General features: G+C 45.8%; 1 protein-coding gene and 1 long non-coding RNA gene across 7 annotated transcripts in view; both read left to right on the top strand.

Moving 5' to 3' along the window:
• The window catches only part of LOC141065779 (flavin-containing monooxygenase 5-like), an 816,973-nt gene that overhangs the window by 669,709 nt on the left and 126,885 nt on the right, over positions 1 to 20,379 (top strand). The window lies entirely within an intron of this gene.
• Positions 4,392 to 6,426, top strand: LOC141065856 (uncharacterized). The gene is made up of 2 exons (XR_012226421.1): positions 4,392 to 5,273; positions 5,498 to 6,426. It is a non-coding gene; the product is annotated as an uncharacterized lncRNA (long non-coding RNA).

Here is a 20,379-nt window from a genome sequence, read left to right as displayed (position 1 = left end):
TTGCAGCTCTGTCTGTGAATCTGCACCCTTGCAGCTCTGTCTGTGAATCTGCACCTTTGCAGCTCTGTCTGCACGGCTCCCTAGCCGCTCTGCCTGCACGGCTCCTTAGCCGCTCTGCCTGCACGGCTCCCTAGCCGCTCTGCCTGCATGGCTCCCTTGCCGCTCTGCCTGCACAGCTCCCTTGCTGCCCAGCCTACTCCGCACTCCTGCGGCTCTGCCTACTCCACACTCCTGCCTATATCCATACCTGCACCTCCTGTGTGAACAGGTCCAAATCCTGTTCCAACATACCCCACTCCCTCCTGCCTGCACCTGCTGTGTGAACAGGTCCCTACCTGTCCCTTCTCATACCATCATACCACGCCAGTCTGTCCTGTGTCTCCAAGCCGTGCCCGCCTGTCCTGTGTCTCCAAGCCATGCCCGCCTGTCCTGTGTCTCCAAGCCGTGCCCGCCTGTCTTGTGTCTCCAAGCCGTGCCCGCCTGTCCCATGTCTCCAAGCCGTGCCCGCCTGTCCAGTGTCTTCAAACCGTGCCCGCCTGTCCCGTGTCTCCAAGCCGTGCCCGCCTGTCCCGTGTCTCCAAGCCGTGCCCGCCTGTCCCGTGTCTCCAAGCCATGCCCGCCTGTCCCGTGTCTCTAAGCCACACCCACCTGTCCCGTGTCTCCAAGCCGTGCCCGCCTGTCCCGTGTCTCCAAGCCACACCTGCTTGCCCAGTGTCTCAGCCATGCCTGTCGTGTCTACCCGCCTGCCTGTCTATAGCTTCTGTCAAAGTGACTTGTCTCCGAGTGGGACCAGCAGCCACATCCAGACACCACCCTGGAGTGGCACCCGACAGCTATCTGCCTCACAAGCCTGACCTCACCATCAGAGGCTCCAGTGAAGACCGAGGTAGCTGTCGTAGTCACGCACCTTCCAGGGTAGTCTGGTTTGTGGCACACTGGGGCCAGAAACTCCCGGCTCGCGCCATTCAGCCAAGGCGCGAGCGTTACACAGCACCTGTAACTTACCTGTGGCACCTAACAGGTGTTGGCAACAACTAACTCACACTTGCAGCCAGTTGACATGGATTAAAATTGACTCAACCTCTGTCCTGTGTCCTTGTGTGTACCACATTGAGCATGGAGAAAATAAAGAAGACCAAAGAACTGTCTGAGGACTTGAGAAACCAAATTGTGAGGAAGCATGAGCAATCTCAAGGCTGCAAGTCCATCTCCAAAGACCTGGTTGTTCCTGTGTCTACTGTGTGCAGTGTCATCAAGAAGTTTTAAGCCCATAGCACTGTGGCTAACCTCCCTAGTTGTGGACGGAAGAGAAAAATTGACAAGAGATTTCAACGCAAGATTGTGCGGATGTTGGATAAAGAACCTCGACTAACATCCAAACAAGTTCAAGCTGCCCTGCAGTCTGAAGGTACAACAGTGTCAACCCGTACTATCCGTCGGCGTCTGAGTGAAAAGGGACTATATGGTAGGAGACCCAGGGAGACCCCACTTCTTACCCCGAGACATAAAAAAAACCAGGCTGGAGTTTGCCAAAACTTACCTGAAAAAGCCTAAAACGTTTTGGAAGAATGTTCTCTGGTCAGATGAGACAAAAGTAGAGCTTTTTGGGCAAAGGCATCAACATAGAGTTTACAGGAGAAAAAAAGAGGCATTCAAAGAAAAGAACATGGTCCCTACAGTCAAACATGGCAGAGGTTCCCTGATGTTTTGGGGTTGCTTTGCTGCCTCTGGCACTGGACTGCTTGATCGTGTGCATGGCATTATGAAGTCAGAAGACTACCAACAAATTTTGCAGCATAATGTAGGGCCCAGTGTGAGAAAGCTGGGTCTCCCTCAGAGGTCATGGGTCTTCCAGCAGGACAATGACCTAAAGCACACTTCAACAAGCACTAGAAAATGGTTTGAGAGAAAGCACTGGAGACTTCTAAGGTGGCCAGCAATGAGTCCAGACCTGAATCCCATAGAACACCTGTGGAGAGATCTAAAAATGGGAGTTTGGAGAAGGCACCCTTCAAATATCAGGGACCTGGAGCAGTTTGCCAAAGATGAATGGTCTAAAATTCCAGCAGAGCATTGTAAGAAACTCATTGATGGTTACCGGAAGTGGTTGGTCGCAGTTATTTTGGCTAAAGGTTGTGCAAACAAGTATTAGGCTGAGGGTGCCAATACTTTTGTCTGGCCCATTTTTGGAGTTTTGTGTGAAATGATCAATGTTTTGCTTTTTGCTTCATTCTCTTTTGTTTTTTCATTTAAGACAAATTAAATGAAGATAATAATACCAAAGAATTTGTGATTGCAATCATTTTCAGGAAGAAACTGAGTATTATCTGACAGAATTGCAGGGGTGTCAATACTTTTGGCCACAACTGTATATACCCCGTAATTAGTCCTTAGAAGGACTGTTGGTTTAGCTTTATTTGCTTACAGCCTGCAATGACCCTGCTGCCTCCTCACCACTGCCGGACCTACCGCCTCAACCAACACCGGAGCTGCCGCAACCACCCAACCTACCGTCTCCTTCCCCACCATCCCCTAGAATGTAAGCCTGAAAAGGCAGGTCCTCTCCCATGTGTATCAGTCTGTCATTGTTAGTTTGTTTATTGTAAGTCATATCTGTAATTTACATGTAACCCCTTCCCATGTACAGCACCATGGAATCAATGGTGCTATATAAATAAATAATAATATGTGGATTCTATGGTGGTATACCCACACTAACTTATATACCCCCAAATCTGACCCTATCTCAGCAGCTGCTCTCCCTGCACTGTCTGATTCCGCAGGTGACTGTAATAGAGACCTGATGACGCAGTATGGCCAGCCAATCACTGTAATACCACAACAAAGATGGCTGGGCCATTACAGTGCGTGGCAGACAATCCCTGCATGTTAATTGGCTCTCTAATGGACTTGAAACTTGCAGAGTGGAGACCCGAGTTCCCGCCGAATAATCCAGGAAATGCTCGGCGCTCACCGAGTACCGCGATACTTGGGCGAGTAACGAGTATTACTGAGCCTGCTCGCTCATCACTAATTATTTGATCTGAATTTTAGTGTCATGAAGATAAATATGATACTGCCAATTAATCAAAAAGAAATGGATAGGAAGTAGAACCAGCAGAGCCCCTCTCTTGCCTGGTCCCCTGTGTAGGTGATGGGAATCACGTAAGCATCCCATTGTGTATTCTGTGTGTACAACCTGGCAAGTGCCTATCAACACCACATCACCATTGCCCCTCTTAACTATGCAAGTGAAAGGAACTGGAGTACTCCTTTTATCCAAACAAGCATAAAAGGCTGGAGACACACTAGCGATTTAAAAATCGGTCCAAGTTTGATGCAGGAGAGTCAAACCAGTGTAAAGCAATTGTCATGCAAGTGTCATGCGTTTATGCGAGTACAATCCGATTTTTCACAACTAGAATCCGATTTACATCCGAATGTTGTGCGATTGCTATCAGACTGCAATGCAATTTTAACATGAACTTTTACATAGAGAAATGTTCTAAGTCATTTACACATCGTTTTAAAACAAAATATTCTTCAAAACATATATATATTTTAGATAGATAGATATGGGATAGATAGATAGATAGATAGATAGATAGATATGGGATAGATAGATAGATAGATAGATAGATAGATAGATAGATAGATAGATAAGACAGGTAGCAGCACAAACTTGAGCAGATTTTGGGTGCTATACTTCCTGAGTAATGCGGTTGTCCAACGCAAAAATATAAATGGAAAAAAAATCAGGCAGCACTCCAGTTCAAGGAAAAGTCCACAATTTTTCCTTGAACTGAAGTACTGCCTGATTTTTTCCATATAGATAGATAGATAGATAGATAGATAGATAGATAGATAGATAGATAAATTAAAATCCGGCAAATGATATCCCGGGTTTAGTATAGAATAGAATAGGTTATAATATAATAGATATATACACATAGAATAGGTGTATATATTTACAGTATACAGTATCTTTATATTGCATAGATAGAAGATTATATTGCATAGATAGAAGAATATACTGTACATAGAAGATTAGCCATTAATTTGTCGGCTTCCGTAAAATCAATGCAGGAGCGGACAGGATAGTAGACTTGGTTATATACAGTAAACACAAGCATAATAGTTTGATATATAGATGTCAGTAATCAATATAATTAGTATAGTGTGCGTGTAAATTATGGGACATGTTTGTATTTAATACATGTTGTCAGAAGTTTATAGACAAAAAGAACAATTTACATTTTACTCAAAAATATACCTATAAAGAGAAAAATCAGACAAACTGAACATTTGAAAGTGGTCTCTTAATTTTTTCCAGAGCTATGTATATATATATATATATATATATATATATATATATATATATATATATATATGTGTGTGTGTGTCACTGACATATATATATATATATATGTACTCCTATTCTATGTGTATATGTGTAATCTATCTTTCCTATGCTAACCTGTCAGCGTGTTTTTACACTAGCCGCATATAAATTGCCGACTTTTCAAAGGACACCGGTGCGTAAAAATCGCATGAGTGCTGTGCGTTTTTTTATCGCACCCATTGACTTCTATTGCGGGATGCAATCCGTTTTCTGATTACAATCACAGCATGCTGCGATTTTTTTCTAGCCCGATCGTGATCCAATCTGAGCTGGAAAAAAAAACGCAGATGAGCACATAATCATAGATTAAGGCTAATTTCACACTAGCATTTTTTTGCGCTGCGTTTGGAGCGCACATCAAACGCATACAAAAACGCTTTCAAACGCTTGTAAATGCAGCGTTTTTTTGGAACATAATCATGCGCTGAAAGCCAAAAAACGCAGCGATTATATGCGTTTGTAAGCGTTTTGCATGCGTTTGCGTGATTATTGCGCATAATGTCACAAAATCATTGACCAATATACTCTACCAGTTGGACAGCAGTGGGCGTGTGTTATTGGAATTCCTTATCTAGACCCAGTTTACAGCTATTCTTCCCAGTTGCTAGCAGTTTTTGATGAAGACATGGATCTGCACTGGAAGAGCTTTCACTTCAACTTGGATCTGGACATTAGGATGGCTCAACCGTGGCGCGTACCACACCCTCTGCAGCGAGCTACAGGCAAACCTTGATAAATTTACGGATTACACTTGGATGTCCCAATAAAGCTTCATGTATTTACTTGGTCGTGTACAAGATGTCATCCGTAGACAGTACACACAGCTCCGTCATGCGATTCCTCCCGAGGAACGGCTCCTGGTCACATTACGGTATGTAACTACTGACTGCATGATAGTATTGGTTCTTTGATGTAGTAGTATATTATGGCAGAATTCTTGATCTGCCATGTACTTAACAAAAGTATGCTGCATTGGTTTGAGGCCTTTTCTAAAGAAAAGGATGCATATTTATTTATTGGTGTGCCCCTTTTTTTTTAATGTGTTAAAAATCCCTATACACAAATATAAATTCTTGTTGTTTCTTTGTGTCCCAGATTCCTGGCTACTGGAGAGACCCTCTCTTCTCTGCACTTCCAGTTCCGTCTTGGAATATCCACCTTGTCTGGAATAGTTGCAGACACCTGCCGGGCTTTGCGGGACGTTCTCTGTCCAGAATTTACGCCCCTGCCCACCATGGAAAAGTTGCTTGAAAATGCAGAAAAATTCTGGACTGTCTGCAATTTCCCTAATTGTTTGGGTGCGGTGGATGGGAAGCACATCAGGATTATAAAACCCAAGAGAACTGGATCAGAGTACTACAACTATAAAAAGTACTTCTCTACAGTACTAATGGCCATTTCTGATGCAGACTGTAAGTTTGTTGCAGTGGACATTGGTGCATTTGGGTGTGGAAATGACTCCCAGGCTTTTAAGAACTCAGACATGGGACGGAGGTTGCATGGCAACCAGTTCACTTTCCCCATGCCATGGCCTCCTCCCAACACCGAAGGTCCGCCACAGCCCTTTGTAATGGTTGGGGATGAGCCATTCCAGATGTGCCAACACCTGCTCAAACCATACTCCAGTCGGGACTTGGACCACACTAAAAGAATTTTTAATTACAAGTTGACCAAGGCCAGAAGAACTGTAGTGTGCCTTTGGTATACTAGTATCTAGATGGTGAATTCTCTCCACAGCCATTAAACTTAAACTAGAAACTGTGGATGAGGTGGTGAAGGCCTGTGTTGTTCTACATAATTTTGTGATGGATAGAGAGCACCCTAGTTTTGAACTAGATGATTCCTCTCCTAAGCCCTTGCCTGAATTTAATCACCACCCTCTACGGTCATCTGTTGAAGTAGGGCAAATGAGGGACCAATTTGCGACCTACTTCACCTCTGATGTTGGACGGGTGGCATGGCAAGAGCAAATGGTGTAACCTAATTTTTATGTGTTGTGTATGTTAATAAAAAGCCTGCGTTTAGACCTGTATGGTTTTTTCTTCAAAGTATGATACAACGCCAGGTTCATGACCATATGACGTGTATTTTCAACATCATCTCCTCAGTTTGTAAACACACATTAAATAGAGTATGACGTTGTTTAGAACTTCGTTCACCAACTCCAGTCCTCAAGGCCCACCAACAGATCATGTTTTCAGGATTCCCTTTGTATTGCACAGGTGATGCAATTATCATGTGAGCAATACTAAGGAAATCCTGAAAACATGATCTGTTGGTGGGCCTTGAGGACTGGAGTTGGGGAACCCTGATTTACAAGGTCTATCTATAATAACCTTGGATTGTATTCCAAACAGTAAAATGATGTTACAAAACACCATAGTAGATTAACTGATAAGGATACTCATCAAGGTAACAATAGATAGTCCTTGCAATCAACACCATTATCTATTACGTCTATCTGAGCAAAGACACTGAGGCCATGTAAAAAATGCACGTCATAGATTTTTCTTGTTTGCAAATACATATCTCCAAAATTGACACACGAAACATGTGTAATTTCTGGAGCTATGTGTACACAAAAAAGAAAAGTGTACAGCGCAGTGTGTGTACGGCGCAGTGTGTGTAGGCGGTGAAAGATACATTAACCAAACATTATTTGAACACAAAATATTCAATATTTATTTTTTTTTAATAAAATTATTTTCACTTTGAAGGACGTTTGGGAGAAGTGTTGGATACTTTGGCGGTGCGGAGAGAGGATGAACAGCTGGAAGCTGAGGAAGGTGTTCTAGGTGAAGGTGCTACTAAGTTACTGGGGGAAGGGAGGTCAGGCATGATAAAGGAGAAAGGTTGTGAAACATTGGAAGGAGAGTGGGGATTGAGTAACAAAGTATTTTGTTTTTTCTTCCTTGGGGCAGGAGTCACCTGCCTGGACCGACTACCACCATGTGACCGCCTTCCATGGCTTGACCGCATAGAGCTGCTGGTCCGTGGAGGATGTGAATAAAAAACAGAATGAGGGTCTCCCCTAGGGTGCTCGGTGGTGGCGCTGGCGGTGCTCCTTGTAGGTGAAATGGTGGTGTCGGTGCTCATGGAAGGTGAATTACGCCCGGTGCTTCTGGTGGGAGAAGTGTGGGTGGTGCTCCGATCTGGTGAAGTGGTGGCAGTGCTACTCTGATGTGTAGTTTTGGAGGTGCTATGAGGAGGTGAAGTGTTGGCGGTGATCCTCTGAAGAGTAGTGGTGGCGGTGCTCCTATGAGGAGATATGGTGGTGGTGGTCCTCTGAAGAGTGGTGGTTGGGGTGCTCCTTGTATGGTGCGGAGTTGTAGTGGTGCTCTCATACATTGGAGAAGTGGCGGTGCTCCGATCCGGAGGTGTTCTTTCTGTGTGAACAGGTGAAGAGGTGGTGGCCCAACAAGATTTAGCCCTGGAGGTGCGCCAAGATGTGGTATCTGTGGCAGTACTGGTGCTCCAGACAGGAGCAGCGCATGACATGGTGGTGGCGGCGGGGGTGGAGTGTCCAGCAGCACTCGACATTGGTGTGGTGTAGTGGTGCCCAGCTTGGCTAGGAATGCAGGTGGCTGAGCAGTGATATGCAGCAGAAGTCGGTACTGAGGTGAAGCGAGTCAGTGGTGGCACAGGTGGGAATGACAACACTGACAGCTGCACGTACTGATTCTGCTGCATAGCCTGCAAGTAAGCAGTGTTGCAGGCATGTAACACAGTCAGCTGTTGCTCAGGACTAAGGTGATCCGCCATGCCCCGTTCAATTTTACTAATGAAATGGTGCGCTGGTCTATTGAAATCAGCCTCCAGCCGGTCAAGGTGCTGTGCGGAAGAGTGGAAGAGGTGTTCCATGTAGTTAAAACCACGTTCCATTAGAGAAAATCCACTTTCCACTCTTTCGGACAGCGTCTTGAGACTGGCATGAAAGGCCTCACTCAAGTACATGAACTCGGGCAAGACAAGCCTGTCCGAGGCCCTTTGCCGCTGGCGGGTAGTGCCCGCATAACCAGTGGCAGAGACCTGGGACAGGGGAACACCTGATTAACCAGCTTCCTGGTCACCAGCTGTCTGTGTTGCTGACCTGCAACTTGCTTCCTGGCTGTCGGATGGCTGGGACGGGTCCGAGGTCGATCGATGAAGAACCGCTCCCAGGACAGGTTGCAGAGTGCTGCTCCAGGTGCTGTGGAAAAAAAGGTAAACAATAGTATCCAGCATTAACAAGACGGATCAGCTGTGGAATATAAATTAGGGTTAAGCCAAAACAAAAATTAAAAAAAAAAAAAAAATACGCTCTGGTGGCAAGTACTGGTTGTAAGAATTCCAAGGCCTGATGATAGCGGTACTTGGTTCTTGTCCTTGCAGAAGAGCCACTGCGAACCAGTCCCTCAGCATGAACATCAGTGTTGAAACGGTCCTTCATCGAGCGCCAACGTGTGCGGACTTTGCTCACTGTTGAAACAATGGAAAAGAAAAAAAAATTAGGTTGTACCACACAATGATGGTAACTGTATTACCACACACACCTGAGTTGTCATCAATGCTGAATCACCAATAATTCAAATAAAAATGCATTCACTATTTAACCAGAGGACACATGTGTGTTTACTGCAAGCAGATCTCTTGCAGTAAACACACATGTATCATCAGGATCAAGAGTGAATGATTAAAAAGACATAGCATGACAATGCACAATGCGTACACTATTGAACCTGAGGACACATGTGTGTTTACTGCAAGGAGACCTCTTGCAGTAAACACACATGCATCATCAGGATCAAGAGTGAACCATTAAAAAGACAATAGCATCACAATGCGTACACTATTGAACCTGAGGACACGTGTGTTTACTGCAAGCAGATCTCTTGCAGTAAACACACATGTATCATCAGGATCAAGAGTGAACCATTAAAAAGACATAGCATGACAATGCACAATGCGTACACTATTGAATCTGAGGACACATGTGTGTTTACTGCAAGGAGACCTCTTGCAGTAAACACACATGCATCATCAGGATCAAGAGTGAACCATTAAAAAGACAATAGCATCACAATGCGTACACTATTGAACCTGAGGACACATGTGTGTTTACTGCAAGCAGATCTCTTGCAGTAAACACACATGTATCATCAGGATCAAGAGTGAACCATTAAAAAGACATAGCATGACAATGCACAATGCGTACACTATTGAACCTGAGGACACATGTGTGTTTACTGCAAGGAGATCTCTTGCAGTAAACACACATGTATCATCAGGATCAAGAGTGAACCATAAAAAAGACATAGCATTCAATACACAATGCATACACTATTGAACCTGAGGACACGTGTGTTTACTGCAAGGAGATCTCTTGCAGTAAACACACATGTATCATCAGGATCAAGAGTCAATGCAGCATCACACAAGAGAAAAATACTTACTGAACGCCTTTTTGACAGTTGCAGAGGTGATGTCCCAGCCCTCCATCAGTGCTGCAGCCACTTCATTCCATAGCCGCCGGGTCACCACAATGTCCTTGTACTGCTGGTAACAACGGGACATGCTCCTGGACAAGGCTGATGAGTTGCTCATTGTCTAGATAGACGTCCTCATCCCGTTGTGGAACCTAGAGAAGAAATACATTTAGAATATTTGCATTTATGGAGAGTGGTGATGGAGAAGAAAAAAAAAGGGGCGAAAAGCAGGACAGAAAAACCATAATCCAAAAATTAAAAAAAAAAAAAAATTAGGAAAAAACTTTCCTACCGTGCCTCTCCTTCTCGCCGTGCTTTGTGTACGCTGCTCCGGCTGCTCACCCTCACTTGGCTGGTCCGATGCTGAGGTCTGTAAAAGAAAATAAATAATTAAACATTTGGACAGGCAGGTATACTTCACAAGACAGCAAACTACTCACCTCACGCTCTGCATCTGCCAATTCTTCTGCTGCTGGTGAGTATTTGGATCCAGAAGACATTCTAGCAAAAGAAAAAAATTAAACATTAGTACACATTATGTATTTGAAAGCACAGGCTCATAGAAAAATTATACTCACATTAAGCTGCTGTGATCCAAAATATGATCTCTGGCTGGGTGGGTGTCTTTTCTTCTTGCAGTATGTCTGGAGAGTGATGATGTGGCACTACAAAGCCCTTCTTTTATCTCCCATGCTCCAAAACAATGTTTCCTGTTGAGAGGCTGGATTTAGAGTGTCTAGACAGTGTTTACTCTGAAATCGCACGTGCTCGCAAAGCGCTGACATGCGCACTATACAGCGCACGTCAGCGCGCACATAGACTGTAATACTATTTTTTTGCGCATTGTGTGCGCTGACGCGCGCATGCGCATTTTTTACGACGTTGGGCGGACCAAAAAATGCAACATGTAGCGTCCGGCGCGTCTGATCGCAGACATGGAAAATGCGCAGCGCACTGAAACGCTGAGGTCTGCGTGCAATCGCTAGACACTGCGCACGCTATTTTAAATATAGGGGACAAATGCGCGTGCGACTGATAGCGCATAATGCGCTGCGCGATAAAACGCAAATGTGAAATCAGCCTTACATCGGATAGAATTCGGACCAATTTTTTATCGGATTGAATTCGTCCGATTTCATCGCAAGAGGGCATGAGCCCAAGGCCACGTTCACATTATCAGTATTTGGTCAGTATTTTCCCTCAGTATTTGTAAGCCCAAATCAGGAGTGGAACAATCAGGGTATGTGCACACGCTGCGGATTGGGGTGCGGATTTGGCCGCGCGGATTTTGTAAAATCCGCATCTGCAGGTCAAAAGACCTGCGGTTTTACCTGCGGATTGCTCTGCGGTTTTGCCCTGCGGTTTTTCATCTCCACAATGGAGGAGATGGCAAACCGCAGCAGAATCTGCAGAAAGAATTGACATGTCAATTCTTTCTGCGGTTTAGAAACCGCAGGAAAACCGCGTGGAAAAATCTGCACCGTCTGCACTGCGGTTTTTCATATCCATAGGATATTATGGTACTGTACACCGCAGCAGAAACTGCTGTGGATCCGCAGTGGCCAAAACTGCTGCGGAACCGCAGAAGAATCCTCAGCGTGTGCACACAGCCTCAGAGGAAAAGTATAATAGAAACACCTCACCACTTCTGTATTATAACCCACTTCTGGTTTTGGCATACAAATACTGAGGAAAAAAGCTCACCAAATACTGAATGTGTGAACGTTGCCAAAGGGGGAATTTACTATGATAAATGTGCCAGATTTGTAGCTAATTTAAGGCAAAACTAGCTTACATGCTGAGCACCCTATTTGTTATCCTGCAGATTGTAAATGAAGGGGGGATTTTAATCTAGACTGAAGAACAGAAATTTTCCTTAAGTGATATATAGAAACTGTAGTAAGAGCTGTTTAGAGGAAAGTATTTTTTAAAAAACAAATAACAGCTTGATGGATGTAAGAGCTGTTGGCAGACGGATTGTTGTCCACATCAGATTTTTCACTAGATTAGAACCAAGGTAGAGCATAAATGGGTTTTCAGGGAGTTAAATATTGGTGGCCTGTCTAAGGGCTTTTGCATAGCGGTCAATCAGAACTATAGTGAAGGAAATTATTATTTGATCCCTTGCTAATTTTGTATGTTTGGCCACTGTGAGACAGTGACCGTTGTCGCTTGTAAGGGTCGCTGTGTGTTCCCCCCAGGATGCGTACGGAGGTGTATTGAGGCCATGAGAATGCATTGCAGTCATAGGGGTAGCTGTGATTGCAATGCAGAATAAAAGTGAGTATAGGTCTTGGAAAAGCTATTTGTCCAGGACAGATTTAAGAAAACCTGCTGGGATTTTATTTTTGAAATGGACTACAGGATGGTAGTGGGCAGTCCTTTTCCTCCCCTGGCCCAGGTTTTCCATGTAGCCCATGACCACAGATTCCAGTTTAAAATAATAATAATAATAATAATAATAATAATAATAATAATAATAAAACTCTGCAGTAAAGGGTTTGGGTGTGTCAGGGTCAATGTCAGTGTCAGTTTGGTTTTGGAAGTGTGCAGAGCATCAGATTCTACAGAGCTCCACCAGTGTGAGGCAACACAGGCAAGCGGAGCTGAAAGGCCTGGCACCCACAGCATACACGGTGGTGCAGTCACCCATGGCAACCGGTCTCGGAGGTGGACTGGCGTTTTTATCAACTACAATCTAGAGGATATGTTTTCTACATGTGATCCGGAGGATATCGTGTGCTGTATTCATGTGAGTTGGACCTTAAAACAAGTATTGCTTTGAACTTTGCTGGGTCACTGCCTCGTCACTACACAGCGTGGATGCCGCTGCCCTACACCACTGACAAAGACATGAACAGTGTATAATTTTAAGGGTAGGATAAGTTTAACAGTGAGAGATAGAATATCAAAAATAAAATCAAGAAAATCATATTGTGTAAATTATATAAATGTATTTTGTATTTTGCAGTGAGAAATAAGTAATTGGATCCCTCTGGCAAACAAGACTTAATACTTGGTGGCAATACCCTTGTTGGCAAGCACAGTAGTCATGTTGTTTTGTAGTTGATGATGAGTTTTGCGCACATGTCAAGAGGAATTTTGGTCCACTCCTCTTTGCAAATCATCTATAAATCATTAAGATTTTGAGACTGTTGTGTTGTGAGTTCATTTTCCCCTTCACCATTGAGGTCTGATGAACTCCCTCTTCTGGTGAAGGAAGGTAGTGAGGCTCATTACAAAGCACCTGAGCAGAATGATGATGACTGGGTGACTGGGATTGCTGACTGGATATAAGGCAGCCGACGCCCTTCTGCCTTGCGGGTGATTACTCTGAGGGATTCTTGGAGAACAGTCTGATTCCTTCTCCTCCAAAGCTAAGTTTTCTGCTCTACTTTTTGCATTTGTGTTTTGGTTTTGTTTTGCCTTGTTTTTCTGGATTTCTGCCTTTCCCTGCTGGGTGAGCTAAATTAATTTTTTCTCTGTCTTCAGATAATACCTGAGTAGTGATATAGTCTTTTTGAAGCCTAGCGTCTTCAGGGCTTTTTTCCCTATCAGTCTGTTGGCTCTTGTTTTTGAGAGGGTTTTGTCGGATTGCAGACAGCAGCTTTTCTATTCTGTCCTATTTAGTTAGCTTGGGCCCCATCATTTGCTCAGCCTATCTTTCTATCTGTGTGAGTGTTTTTTCATCTTGCTTCACCATCATTATATGTTGGGGGCTGCCTATTGCTTTGGGGTCTGCTCTGGGGCAGTTTAGATTTCCCTTTCTGTCTTTAGGTTATGTAGTTCTCCGGCTGTGATCGAGGGGTCTAGGGCACCGTAGGAACCCCCCACGGCTACTGCTAGTTGTTGTTGTTAGGTTCAGGGGTCTGCAATCCGATAGCTGCCAATTTCTCTGGTTTTCTGGACTTAGCTAGTATTTCTGTTTTTGCCTCCTACGGTGACTCATTCATAACACACTACACTGAACATCATTTTTACTTGTTTTAAGGACATTACATTACACTTTAATTTTGTGTGTGACTCCAAATCCAGGCTTCCATTGCTTAATAAGTTTGATTTCCATTGATGACTTTTGTGTGATTTTGTTGTCAACACATTCAACTTTGTACAGAGCAAAGTATTCAATGAGAATATTTCATTCATTCTGATCTAGGATGTGTTATTTGAGTGTTCCTTTTATTTTTTTTTGAGCAGTGTACAGAGAGAGAGAGATTATATATAGAGAGTGAGAGAGATTATATATATATTTCAAATTCAAAGAAGCTTTATTGGCAGGACAAAATAAACATTAGTTTTGCCAAAGCATGAGTACAGTAGAGAATAGGAAGTTGGGACTGTGGGGATAATGGGTAGGGACTGAGGGAAAGATGAATGGGGTACAGGATGGGGGCTAAGAAAGTCCATGGCATGTCATGGTTGCCTTTCTCACAGCCTATGGCATGTGCTCACATACTGTTCTGCTATCTCCACAGTGCTTTCTTCTTCCCCCAGCAGGATATATGTTTTCTCTTCCTCATTCATGAAGCTAAAATCTGGGATGAGATTGGATAGTCTCCTGAGATGAGTATCCCTCACTGCTGAGTATTTGATGCAGTGTAGAAGGAAGTAGGTCTCATCCTCCAGGGCCTCCAGGTCACAGTGTAGGCACAATCTGTCTTCCCAGGGTTTGTAGCTCTGTCTCGACCTCAATGGCCAGATTGTGGGCAGAGTCTTTATCTGCTCAGGATCTATCAGTCTCTGGAGTCAGAGAGTTTCTCCAGATATGGAGCCAGTCTGTAGTCTCTCTGTAGACTCTGATACAAGGTCAGTTTCTGAGAGTTGCTGATCTAGTTCTTCCAGTCACTGACGTACCTCTCCTGCCCCTCGTCTACTATCTTCCAGATTCTGGCTTTTGTCAAGTTGCTGTCATGATCACGTGTGTCAGGACGCAGATGATGTCGCAAGGCGAACCCATAACACACGTGACCCTGGATACACCGCCTCCAGTGGGGCGAATTTAAATACTAAAGCGTGCAGGTGGATACGCCGCCTCCACCTGGCGGATTTAGGTATTACACGCTATGCATACATATATCTGGAAACACCGCCTCCAGTAAGGCGCATTTAAATAATAAGGGGGGAACCTGGGTAACTTTAACAATGGTGGGCCCTGCGAAAGGGAATGGGGAAATGGAGACCTCCTGCACTCCCCTGAGCCAGTGTCCCCGCACTCCTCACATTCCCTATACAGGCTCCTCGCCTGTCGCCGCACGCGTGCCTCAATACCCTAGCTCGCCCTAAACCTAAACCCTCACTAGGGAATAGGTCAGTGCGGAGACTAATCCCACCACTGCACTAACAACACACATGAGGAAAGAGACAATACAGGGGAAACACCACTTAGCTTTGCTCTGTTGCGTACGCTCCTAGCAACAGAGCCCACCACCTGTGTGCATCTTCTCCTCCACCCTGATCCATCACCATAACTGGATCCATCACCATCGTGCAGCCTGGGAGCAGAGTCCATCACCACTTGCAGCAGTCCAGTACACAGAGTCCCAAGATGAGTCCAGCCTCTGCCAAGAATCCAAGCACGCTCGAGTCCAGTTCTCAGCAACCAAGTCGAGCATGCTGCGTGCAACTCTCTACCTAGTCGCCACTCCTCTAAGCCATGCCCGCACTTCCCGCCGACACCATAAACTGCGACTCCACCAGGCCATGCCAGTCCTTCCTGCAGACACCATTAGCTGGCACTCGTTCTCTCTGGCTGACTGCGCAGGACTCCTATCCAGCTCCATCCTTCCACCAGGCTCTCCAACAACTCAGCAAGAAATATCACCAGCAGTGAGTGAACACCCTGAGACCCATTTATAGAGTCCAACACCTGAATTATAATTAAGTGCACATTAACCTAAAACTAAAGCTAAGGTGCGATACCACTCACCACCACCGGGGACAGTCAAAACACCTTTGAACTTAACCAAAGTAAAAAAAGTTCACTTTGTGCTTTTAATACCGCCAGATCCAACACTGGATCATGACAGTACCCCCTCCTTAATGAGGGGCCTCTGGACCCTCAAGACCACCCCTCATTAGGGAAACACCTACAGCGGGGACGCCCAGACCCTGAATTCACCCCACCATTCCCTGACACTTCAGGTTTATGACAAACACCGCTGGTATTGGCAATACATGTTCATTTTGGAGGAACCACTCATCTCCACAGCGCCGACCTGGGGAACGAGTTTATGTATGTGTATGTATGCTAAGAGCTGATCAGACTCCACAACACATTTCCAAGATGTTTTTTGGTGGCACCCATACATGCTCGTTCACACACAGGTCCGGACCTGAACGTTTATTGCACACATACATTTGTCATAACTTGGTGAACTCACTCTGGACTTGACAACAGAGGCGTCCCTCCTGTGTCACCACACTCACACCCCCACTATTCACCAAGGGACACCACCCTCCAACCCTTTCACCATGAGGACTGCGCCTCCTAGGGTTGGTTAATGGCGAGGGTAGAGATTTGTCCCTACTCCCCCGCAGCACACCTGCTGCACACACCAGGAGGAGAAGGGGACCGGGAAATGGAGGAAATATACTCTCGCTGGTCGCCTCCACATGACCAGGAGGGCGGCTTCTTCGATGGTATGAAGATTTGGCGTAAAACCCCGCGGACTATCACACCAGTCAGCTCACCACAGGGTCGTACCCCTTCACCTCGGGGAATACCAGGCAGCTCCGTGGGGCACCATTCCTCCCACCTGCCTGGGTGCGCCCGCCTGCATGAACCAGTCCTGCTCCCCAGCAGCGACTCTAGGGGGTTTTAGTACCATAGCTGCAGGAATATGGAGGAAAATATACACACTCGCTGGTCGCCTCCACACGACCAGGAGGGGCGGCATCGAAGATTTGGCATGAGCCCCGCGGACTATTCACCAATCTGCTCACTACAGGGACGTACCCCTTCACCTCGGGGAATACCAGGCAGCTCCGTGGGGCACCATTCCTCCCACCTGCCTGGGTGCGTCCCCTGTAAGAGCAAGTCCCGCTCCCCAGCAGCGACTCTAGGGGCTTTTGCCAGACCGCAGCCGCCATTTTTGTTTCTCTGGTTATCTGAGCAGAGGCCCCAGACCCTGATAACTGCTGCTGCAGCGGCTTAAACACACCTTGCCGCTCCCCACTGCACCTCAGTGAGGCCCGGCAGCAATTACCACAGGTCTCCACATGGCCAAAGCTCACCAGAAAAAAAAAAGTAGGGCTTGTGATAATGTCATGATCACGTGTGTCAGGACGCAGATGATGTCGCAAGGCGAACCCATAACACACGTGACCCTGGATACACCGCCTCCAGTGGGGCGAATTTAAATAATAAAGCGTGCAGGTGGATACGCCTCCTCCACCTGGCGGATTTAGGTATTACACGCTATGCATACATATATCTGGAAACACCGCCTCCAGTAAGGCGCATTTAAATAATAAGGGGGGAACCTGGGTAACTTTAACAATGGTGGGCCCTGCGATAGGGAATGGGGAAATGGAGACCTCCTGCACTCCCCTGAGCCAGTGTCCCCGCACTCCTCACATTCCCTATACAGGCTCCTCGCCTGTCGCCGCACGCGTGCCTCAATACCCTAGCTCGCCCTAAACCTAAACCCTCACTAGGGAATAGGTCGGTGCGGAGACTAATCCCACCACTGCACTAACAACACACATGAGGAAAGAGACAATACAGGGGAAACACCACTTAGCTTTGCTCTGTTGCGTACGCTCCTAGCAACAGAGCCCACCACCTGTGTGCATCTTCTCCTCCACCCTGATCCATCACCATAACTGGATCCATCACCATCGTGCAGCCTGGGAGCAGAGTCCATCACCACTTGCAGCAGTCCAGTACACAGAGTCCCAAGATGAGTCCAGCCTCTGCCAAGAATCCAAGCACGCTCGAGTCCAGTTCTCAGCAACCAAGTCGAGCATGCTGCGTGCAACTCTCTACCTAGTCGCCACTCCTCTAAGCCATGCCCGCACTTCCCGCCGACACCATAAACTGCGACTCCACCAGGCCATGCCAGTCCTTCCTGCAGACACCATTAGCTGGCACTCGTTCTCTCTGGCTGACTGCGCAGGACTCCTATCCAGCTCCATCCTTCCACCAGGCTCTCCAACAACTCAGCAAGAAATATCACCAGCAGTGAGTGAACACCCTGAGACCCATTTATAGAGTCCAACACCTGAATTATAATTAAGTGCACATTAACCTAAAACTAAAGCTAAGGTGCGATACCACTCACCACCATCGGGGACAGTCAAAACACCTTTGAACTTAACCAAAGTAAAAAAAGTTCACTTTGTGCTTTTAATACCGCCAGATCCAACACTGGATCATGACAGTTGCTTTGGTTGATGTTTCGGTCAGGTTGGGTTTGGGTGAGCTGTTCAAGGGGTCCTGGTTTGTGGGTACCACCTACATGTAGCATGGCTCTGTGGTGATGGGAGTTTGGGTTGCTACTCTGTAGGTGAGCCTGGAAGGACAGTGCCCTCTTCAGGACCGCTAGGTGCAGTGGGAATCTGCCCAGCTCAGCCCGGCAGGCACTGTTGGTGGTGCTCCGATGGACCTGGAGAAAGTGTTTACAGAATTCCAGGTGGAATATTTCTGTTGGACTGGAATCACACTTTGACCAGTCTGGTTATGTATAAGGGCCCCAGACTTCACTGGATTGGGGTGATTATGGCATCGAAAATTTTTAGCCAGACCCTCACTGGCGGCTTCAGATGGTAGTGTTTCCTTCGGATGGCATGGAAGGTTTTACAGACCTTGTCCTTCAGGGTCTCTATGGCTAGTTTGACCAGTGAATTTCCAGGCCCAGGTAGGTGTATTTGTCTGTTTCTGTAAGAACGCAATTTTTTAGAGCAAATGGTGCTGGTTTGATCTTGGCTTTCTCCTCTGGAACACCATGATGTTCGTTTTCTTTGCATTGATCAGTAGTGCCCATGTAGAGCTGAATTTCTCCAAGATTTTCAGGTTTTCTTGGAGACCTTTATCAGTTGGTGACAGCAGCAGTAGGTCATCTGCATACAGCAAAAAATTCACCTGGAAGTCATGGAGTGTGAGACCTGGTGCTGTGGAAGATTCCAAAGCGGTGGCCAGCTCATTGATGTAAATATTGAAGAGTGTTGGACTTAGGGGGCAGCCTTACTCTGTGACTCTGCTGGAAATCAGTTGTTCTTCTACCATTCACGCTCACGCTGCAGCGGTTCTCGGTGTAGGAGCTTTTGATGACATTATAGGTCTTTCCGCCTATTCCGCTCTCCAGCAGTTTCAGTAACAGGCCCGGGTGCCACACTGAGTCAAAAGCCTTTCTAAAATCCACAAAACAAGCATACATCTTCCTGTGCTTTGTGTTGTAGACTTGGCTCTGAATGAGGCTTTGCAGGGTGTAGATGTGGTCGGTAGTGTGGTGGTTTGGCATGAACCTAGCTTGACTTTTGCCAAGGACGCTATGCTCAGTGAGGAAACTGAGGATCCTTTTGTTCAGGATGCTGTTGAACAGTTTCCCCAGATTTCTGATGACACATATGTCTCTGTAGTTGACAGGGTTGTATCTGTCCCCACTCTTGTGAATGGGTGAGATGAGGTCTTGATTCCAGGTACGAGGGAAGTAGCCAGCACTCAGCGCAATATTGAACATTTTAACCATTGCTGCCTGTATTTCCCATGGTCTGTATTTCAGCATTTCTGGTGGGATTCCATCAGGGCCACTGGCTTTTTTACACCTTATGGAAGAGATTCTCTCTGTAACTTTCGGTAGTGTGATTGGTGCATCCAGTGGGTTTTGGAAAGGTTTGACTTTTTCCTCCATTGCTTTTAGTTTTTCCGATATGTTTTTCTGTTCTTGGTTTAGTTCTTCCTTCGGGATGTCTTTGTAGAGGTCCCCAAAGTACTGAAGCCAGATATTGCCATTTTGGATATGTATGTTTTTCTTGCTTTTTGTGCCCATGTTCTACAGTTCCCAGAAGGAGTTGTCTTGGAGGGCGTCTTGGAGTTGGTTAAGTTTGGTGGAGAGGTAACTCTGCTTCTTCTTCTTGAGGATGGTTTTGTATTGCCTTTGTATGGTGTTGTGGGCATACCTCAGACCCGGATGGTTAGGGTCTCTGTGTTTCTTGTTTGAGGCTGTTCTCAGGGTCTTCCATACGGCTTTACATTCTCTGTCAAACCAACCATTGGTCTGTTTTTCTTTTGGTCTTTTATAGCTCACTTTTTTAAGGCCGGATGATTCGGCCATGGTGTAGAATATATCATTGAGGCCTTTTGTAGCTTGGTTCACTCCTGGGTTAGGCTTGTACTCGTAGTTTATCAAACTAGGCAAAGAAGTTCAGCCATTAAAAAATTACAACTTTATTGAAACAGCAGTGTACAAACAATAAAGCACATATTTAAAAGGAGATGCCAATCCATTCACCAAACAAGGTAAGTATGCAGATATATGTCCTATATATGGAAATGTACCCACCGGGGAGATC

The sequence above is a fragment of the Dendrobates tinctorius genome, unplaced genomic scaffold, assembly GCF_039654945.1.
Source record: "Dendrobates tinctorius isolate UK_male_01 unplaced genomic scaffold, ASM3965494v1 ptg000012l, whole genome shotgun sequence".
Classification (NCBI taxonomy): domain Eukaryota; kingdom Metazoa; phylum Chordata; class Amphibia; order Anura; family Dendrobatidae; genus Dendrobates; species Dendrobates tinctorius.
Note: the sequence above shows the minus strand (reverse complement) of the source record. Positions and strands in the feature narration are given on the sequence as shown.